Source organism: Arvicola amphibius, chromosome 9 (assembly GCF_903992535.2).
Source record: "Arvicola amphibius chromosome 9, mArvAmp1.2, whole genome shotgun sequence".
Lineage (NCBI taxonomy): Eukaryota > Metazoa > Chordata > Mammalia > Rodentia > Cricetidae > Arvicola > Arvicola amphibius.
Window position 1 is genome coordinate 117,608,012 of NC_052055.2, and position 8,218 is coordinate 117,616,229.

Sequence of the window (8,218 nt, forward strand, 5' to 3'; positions counted from 1 at the left end):
GAGCCCTGGATCTGCGGTGCCATAGATAGGGGTGACCTGTGGGGATGAGGGCACCCGGGTGTGTGAGGTATTTTTGAAAGAGCTACCATCTGATACTGATGGTTTATGCTTTCTCCTGCTTTTGCTATGTTTTTGTTGATGTTGTTATTTTAAGATTTTTTTTTTTTTTTTTTTTTTTTTGTCGCAGAGCTGTGGTGGCTCAGCACTGGGGAGGCAGAAGCAGACAACATAGCAGGGTCTCTGGAGGGGAAAATGTTTTACTGGGCAGGAGGAATTAAAACTTTCGGATAATAGTCATGTTGTAAGCCCGAGTTTTACAGTATTTGGTAGAAAATACTAATATTTAATGTTTCTTACAATGGACTAGAAACCGGAAATGGAGCATAAAAATATATAAATTAAGTTTCAAACCCGGACAAATGGCTGAGGTGCCTATTTTACATATCAAAGCGGGCCTGGCCACCTGGTTCTCCCAGCATCCCTTGGTCCCCACTCTCCAGCCAAGGGCCTTGGCTGCCCTTCCCCCAGAGGCTCTGCCCTATATAAACCAGTCACTTTGGTTTCCTGCCCCTTTCTGGAACTTTGACCTCCAGGCTTCTGCTCCTGGTTCCCCTCTCTACCCCCCCCCCTTGCTCCTCCCCTTCTCCTCACATGGCCCAGCTCCATCTGGTCATGTTATGTCCACTCTAGACTCTCCCTGTGCCTGCCTCTACTTACCCACGTATGGATAATAAACTTTCTCCTCCACCATACCTAGGAGTAGTCATGTCCTTACATATATATATATATATATATATATATACACACACATATATATATAGATACATATACACATATATACGTATATGTGTATATATATATATATATATTCAATATCAGGTTAAAGAGTGCTCACAAGTAGCCCCTAGACCAACATTTTTGGTTATTACTTTCTTGTAATCTTAGCACCAATGTATATATTCATGTGTGCCATCCTGGGTTTTTTGTTTGTTTGTCTTTGAGACAGGGTCTCTCTATGTAGCCTTGGCTGGCCTGGAATTCATTATGTACCAGGCTGAATTTGGACTCAGAGATCCATCTGCCTCTGCAAAGGTGTGGATCTCCTGGCTCTCACTTGTATTCTTAAAAACATAGTGAGATTCCACTTCACACTCATTAGGACAATCACTGCGAGGTCCTTATCACTCTGTAAATGACAAGGGCTGGCCGGGGATGGTGTAATTGGAGCCCTTAGGCATTGATGACAGAAAGTGAATGGCCTGATGGGGCCTCAAAACTTAGACTTGCCATCTGGTTTAGGCCTGAGCTGCAGAACTCGCTCTCTTCTCCATGCTAGGGGGCCCTGCTGTCAGGTTCCACCTTGTGAAGCATGTCAGGAACCCTGGCTGCCCACATGAAGACCGGAATCTGCGGGTTTTATTTATGGCATGTGTGTTCCATTTCATGGACTTGGGAATCAGTAAAATCTGCAGCCCAAAGTTCAGGAGACTAGAGATTATGTCTCCTATGCTGAGGTTGGCTCTATGCCACCTATGCTATCCAGAAGGCGGTGGGCGGCCTCCTGGGAATTAGCAATCAGCCAACTTTCCAACCGTTAGGAGCTAGTTACTAAACTCACAAGAGAAAAGGGATAAATCCCGCCTCTGGGAGAGCCCAGAGTGTGTGGCGCAGTTTCAAAACCACCAGCTGACCCTTCTAGGGCAGGCGCGTGCCCGGGCTGCTTGGGTCCTCGACACAGGTCAAGGTCAAAGGACTAAATCCAGGCTGCATGGAGGGAGGGGCCAGGGGTGAAGGTGGGGCGTGGTCAAGATGAGGGCGGGGCTGAAGTGTGGCCGAGGCTTCTGGTTGGTGTTTGTAAACCCTAGAGTTGAGTCTGCTTGTAGTCAGGGAGAAAATGAGTAGTCATCCTCCTTCTCAACACTGGAAGGCCCAACCAACTGTCAGACATCAAAGCCTTGCTCTGAATAACATCCCCGTCCTCACTTCTCGGCAGCGCAAGGGTCAAGGAAGAGGAATTTCCTCAGACAGTTCTACTCAGGGCAAGTCAGGGACAGATTATTTTCTCAAATTGACCTGGTCTCGAGTCGGGCAGGTTGATGTTGTAGATTGCAGGGTTCAGGCTGGGTTGGTGTTTACCTTTCTCCTCGAGCAGTGTGCAGAGTGCCTTCCAGTACCATGAATGCTTGGCAGTAAGGGTGAAACTTCTAGTTAGACTTGGTCAGAAGCTTATCCATTTTTTTTCATTGACCCCTGTCTCCTTCCTGCCCTAATTTGTTGTTAGGTGCACCCTCAGCAGTGTTCTGAGGTAAGGCGTTCTCCAAAGACCCTAAACTGTCTACCTGGATACTTCATAGAAACATCCCATGCAGACTTGAGGGCTAACGTCATTTGTCCACAAGGTTTGGATGGCTTATTCAAAAACATTTTGCTCTCAGCCTTGCTGACAAGGAATCAACCAGTCATTCTAACTCTGCACTGCTGGCAATTGACACAAGACTTTCTTTCTAAAAGCTGTAGAGTATCTTCCCCCAGATGTTGTAAGTCACACTGGAAGTAGCTGACAGAATGGGTCTGCTTCCCGTACCTTCACTGAGTACACAGGCCTTCCGGGTTTCCTTGACTTCTTGACTATAGACTGTAGGTGGAAGTTTCTGTCCCACCAGCAACTCCCAAATAAAGACACTGAGACTTAATATTATTTATAAATGTGGCCAGGCAGTGGTGATGCATGCCTTTAATCCTAGCACTTGGGAGGCAGAGGCAGGTGGATCTCTGTGAGTTTGAGGCCAGTCTGGTCTACAAGAACTAGTTCCGGTATAGGCTCCAAAGCTACAGAGAAACCCTGTCTTAAAAAAACAAAAAACAAAACAAAATAATAAATAAATAAGTAAATGTTTGATTGGCAGCTCAGGCTTATTACTAACTAGCTCTTACATTCTTTACAATAGTTTTTATTTGTATTTTATGCACATTGGTGTTCTGCCATACTGAAATATGTGTGCATGAGGGTGTCAGATCCCCTGGAACAGGAATTATAGACAGTTGTGAGCTGCCATGTGGGTGCTGGGACTTGAACCCAGATCCTCTGGAAGAGCAGCCAGCACTTCCAACCACTGAACCATCTCTTCAGCCCCTAGCTCTTACATTTTAAGTTAACCAATATTCCTTATTTACGCTCTGTCTTGTGGTGGTACTGTTATCAACATGGCACATTGATCTCCTGCTCCCCTTGTGTCTGGCTGGCATCTCCTCTGACTCTGCCCTTCCTCATCCCATCATTTCAGTTTGACTTTCCTGCCTAACTGTATCCTGTTCACCTATTGGTCGGTCAGTTTGTTTATTAAGCCAATCACAGCAGAATATATTCACACAGTGTAAAGGAATATTCCACAGCACTTGACTGGCAACTGCTCATTTCTATACCTTCCCCTAACCCTTTCTGGATGCCTAGTATTTCTGCCTTAGATTTCCTCAGTTGAGGTTTGACATTTCTTAACATTCTCTCCTATTTCCTAATTCCCCATTGCTCTACTTCCAGAGAATGTTTCTCACAAGATGTTCCAACCTTGCATAATGGTCTCCCTGTCAGCCAGCATGGCTTTGCTTGCTGGAGAACTCTTTCTGTTACTCTATGAATGATCCTTCTTATTTGGGGAGGAGGAACTAGATAGCCCAGGCTACCCTTGAAATCCAAGCTGGCCTTTATTTGTATCCTCCCGCCTCAGTTTCTCAGATATAGGATCAGGCCTTGGGCAGCACCTGATCTGGTTCCCTAGAGACTGGTTGGATCAGGGAGGACCAGGCCCATTCACAGAGGACTCAGGGGCTATGCCACACTCCGTGGGAGTCTGGAGAGGGCAGGTTAGCTTGTGAATGTGTGGAGAGACCTTTTGGTCTGCTCTTGCCCAAATTGGCCATCTGCTTGACTGCAGGAACATCCCAGATTCCCATCTATCACCCATACATTGTCCATAGTGACCCTGACCTGCATTCCCACCTGAAGCCTGTCTCCATACTCCTGGCTCAAGATATGGTTAAGAGTCACCTGAAACCTGGGTTTTGCAATATCAATGCAGAGCCTAGTGGGGCCCAGGTTATGTTCAGAGGCAGGCAGGTGTGGGGACTAGGCTCTGTCTGCACATGACAGAAGCTGTGCCTGCCACCAGTGACATCAGGGAGACTTTGACCTTGCCCTGCAATGTGGGCAACCTTTGAGACTGGCTAAGTTTGGTTTGATTCTCACCTGTCTTCCATTTCGCCCTGGGAAATTCCAAGCATGGTTATCAGAGCCAGTGGTAAAGATGACTTGTGCCCTTGGAGAAGCATCTCTGGGGGCAAGGGGAGGAGGAGGGGTGGGTGGGGGCTCAGCAGAGGAGCTAGGGGGAAGGGGCTGGAGGCTGAGAGGTGGCACATAAGCAGAGATGGTCATTTCAGGGAAGTGCAGTGGGGATAAAGAGAAGGTAACTAATATGTAAAACATGTAGGAGGCCTCTCCAGGGGTCAGGGATGCATAAGGACCCCACAAGGGACAGCAGGACCCTGGAGGTTGTCACTCAAATAGGGCTGCTCTCTCCACTGCCTTCCAGGCACCATCTCCAGACCCTCTGGAGAAGAATGAGTCTCTAGGTAGTGATGAGAACAAGAGAGTCAGGACTGATTGCTACCTCCTCACAGAGGGGATGCTCAGGGCATTCACCTGGCAGAGGTGTGCTGAGGATGCCCAGCACACATGGGGTTTCAGGCTCAGGCGCAGGCTGGTAGGCATTGGCTGGCCCATATGCATCTAAGAAAACACTGGCCACAGGCCTGTTAGTCTTTCTTTAAAATCGTGGTTTTAACTAGGTAGTGGTGACTCATGCCTTTAATCCCAGCACTAGGGAGGCAGAGGCAGGCGAATCTCTATGAGTTCAGCTTAGACCGGCTTCATAGCTACCGGGAAACTCTCTCTCAAAAAACTAAAATAATAATAATGATGATGACGATAATCATAATCATGATTTTAGAGTTGGAACAATGGTTCTGCAGTTAAGAGCACTGCCTGCTCTCACAGAGAACTCAGGGTCAGTTCCCAGCACCCATATGGTGGCTTCCAACCACCTGTAACTCTAGTTCCAGGGGATCAGACACTTTTCTGAATTCCCAGAGCACCAGGCATGAATGTGGTCCACAGACAGACATAAATGCAGTCAAAATACTCATGCACATAAAATAGTAGTTTTTATTTAAAAACCATTTTTTGTTTGTTTGTTTGTTTGTTTGTTTTGAGACATGGTTTCTCTGGGTATCCCTAGTTGTCTTGGAACTCGCTCTGAAGATCAGGTTGACCTCAAATTCAGAGATCACTCTATCCCTGCCTCCTGAGTGCTGGATTAAGGGTGTGGCGTATGCCACCACCTCCCAGTTTACACATTCATTTTTATGAGCTTAGTTTTTCATGCCTTAGTTTGGGTTTCTATGCCTGTAATAAAACACCATGACTAAAAGCCAACTGGGGAGAAAAGGGTTTGTTTTATCTTGCAGGGCACACTCATTGAAGAAGTCAGGGCAGGAACTCAAGCAGAAACCTGGAGGCAGAGGCCATGAAGGAGTGCTGCTTACCAGCTTGCTACAACCTGGGACTGACACCCCCCACAGTGTGCTGGGCCCTTCTACATCAATCATTAGTCAAGAAAATGCCCCCACAGACTTGTCCACAGGTAGATCTGGCAGGAGCATTTTCTCAACTGAGGTTCCCACTTCCCCAAATGACTCCAGCTTTTATGGCAAGTTGACAAAAAACCATCCAGAACACAGGCGAAATACATAACAATAAACAAAATATTAAAAATCATCAACATATTTCAGTTCCTATCTATTTTCCCTACCAACTCAGGCTTACTTTGTTTTTAGTATCTGGATAATGCCTCAGCCTGCGCCCCCTGTTGGTGCTGTGCCCTTACTGCTAGTGCTGCAGCTCCAAGGGGTGAGTCGACCTTGAACGCTGTCTCTACCCCCCCCCCCACCCCCACCCCAGGCAAAGATAAGGCGCTTAATCCGTGACTTTGCCCTGTAGTTGCTTCTTTGGTAGTGAGGCCAAGGGTGGCTCTCAGCTGGGCTGAATTACCCACACTCGGGGAAGCCGCGACTCTGCCACCCTGGGCTCAGAGCTTGGGAAACTGGACGTGTTTAGGAAAGCAACAGGTGGGAATCAGGAGTCTGAGTACAGGAGTCCTGGATGCTCCACCTGAAATGCCCATTATTTTAGGGGTCCTCACATCGCTGACAGTTTACAGAAGCTGAGACCCTTTCCAAACAGCCTAAGACAGGATCTGAGCACTTCGGTCACAAGGCAGAGGCGCTGGCGGCTGCTCTTTTCATTCAGGGACAATTCCGGGCCAGGCCCAAGCCCCACGGTGCAGCCTGTGGGGGCATGGATCCAGAAGCGCTGGCTTCACCAAAGCCAAGTGGGCTCAGCATCCTCTAGATTTCTTTCATCTGCTTCTCCGTGATCCTGATTGGTACTTGGGGTCCCGGAATCTCAGAGGGGACAAGAATGGCTCAGAGCTTTTACTTCCCAGTCCTGGTGAGGCTAGCACTGGGCCAGCCTAGTGTTGGGCTTGATGCCCCACCACACACACACACACACACACACACACACACACACACGCACGCACGCACGCACGCACGCGCACACACGCACACACGCACACACGCACGCACGCACACACGCACATGTATGCTTGCACGGTCAAAGAAAGAGACAAAAACAGAGACACAGAGAGAGATTATCAGACTCCAGGATGAGGACCCTTCAAATCAATTATTGCTAAAACAGGATTTTTGCTAAAAACTAGTTGGGCAGTGATGGCGTGTGCCTTTAGTCCTAGCACTTGGGAGGCTGAAGCAGGTGAATCTACTTGAGTTTGAGGCCAGCCTGGTCTACAAAGCAAGTTCCAGGACACCCAGGGCTATACAGAGAAACTTCGTCTCGAAAAAATAAACTAGACTAAGTGGAAGAGGGACAGAAGCCAGGGTTGAAGCAAAATCCAGAACCAGAGCTTGACTGGGGTTTGGGAAAATCTGTGCCCTAAAGGAATGTGTGGAAGTCCTAATCTCGACATTGTTGCGTACAGAGGCAATAGAACACCAAGACTGTTATTTTGTTGCTTGTTTCTGAGACACTGTCTCCAGTAGCCAAAACTGACCTTGAACATGGATCCTCCTGCTTCCACCTCCCAAGTGTTAGATTAAGGGCCTGCATCTTTTGTTTGTTTGTTTTGGTTTTTTTTTGAGACAGAGTTTCTCTGTAGCTTTGGAGCCTGTCCTGGAACTAGCTCTTGTAGACCAGGCTGGTCTCAAACTAACAAAGATCCGCCTGCCTCAGCCTCCCAAGTGCTGGGATTAAATGCGTGCACCACCACCACCCCGTTTAGGCCTGCATCTTTACCCAGTTTAGAGATGAAAGTTTTTTTTAAAGAACAATTATTTATTTTTATTTTCTATGCATTGATATTTTGCCTGCATGTATGTCTGAGTGAGGTTCTTAGATCTTGGAGTTACAGACAATTGTGAGCTCCCGTGTGGGTGCTGGAAATTGAACCTGGGTCCTCTGGAAGAGCACCCAGTGCTCTCGGCTGCTGAGCCACCTCTCCAGCCCCATAGATGAAAGCCTGTTAAACGCTTTACAGCTTAACATATGAACAAAAAATCTGCACACATTGTCATTAACAGCAATCTTACATGATACATTAACTAGTTGTTGTTTTTTTAATGTCTTAAGTCCCTCTGTCTCCTCAGCTCTCAGAGCATGACAGGCTAAGACCCTGCCTCACACTGACTATACAAAACACATTGACTTAACAGCTCAGTTAACTCCTAGTTCAGAGCTTTGCATGAGGAAAAAGAAAATCCTACCCTGACGTACTGACAAAAGGACAGAAAGTGAGTCTACAGATGGCAGGAGCTATGTGACTAAGAACACTTTGTCAGCCACCAGTGAAGAAACGGAGCCGGCTTAGTAATTAAGAGCACCTGCTGCTCTGGCACAGGACTCAGGCTATGTCCCCAGCACCTACATGGCTGCTCATACCATCTGTAACTTTAGTTCTGTGGATCTGATGCCCTCTTCTGACCTCTGTGGGTACCAAACATGTGTGTGCTGTGCAAACACATATACACACACACACAGGCAAAACACTCCTACACATAAAATAAAATTAATGCATCTAAAAACATTTTA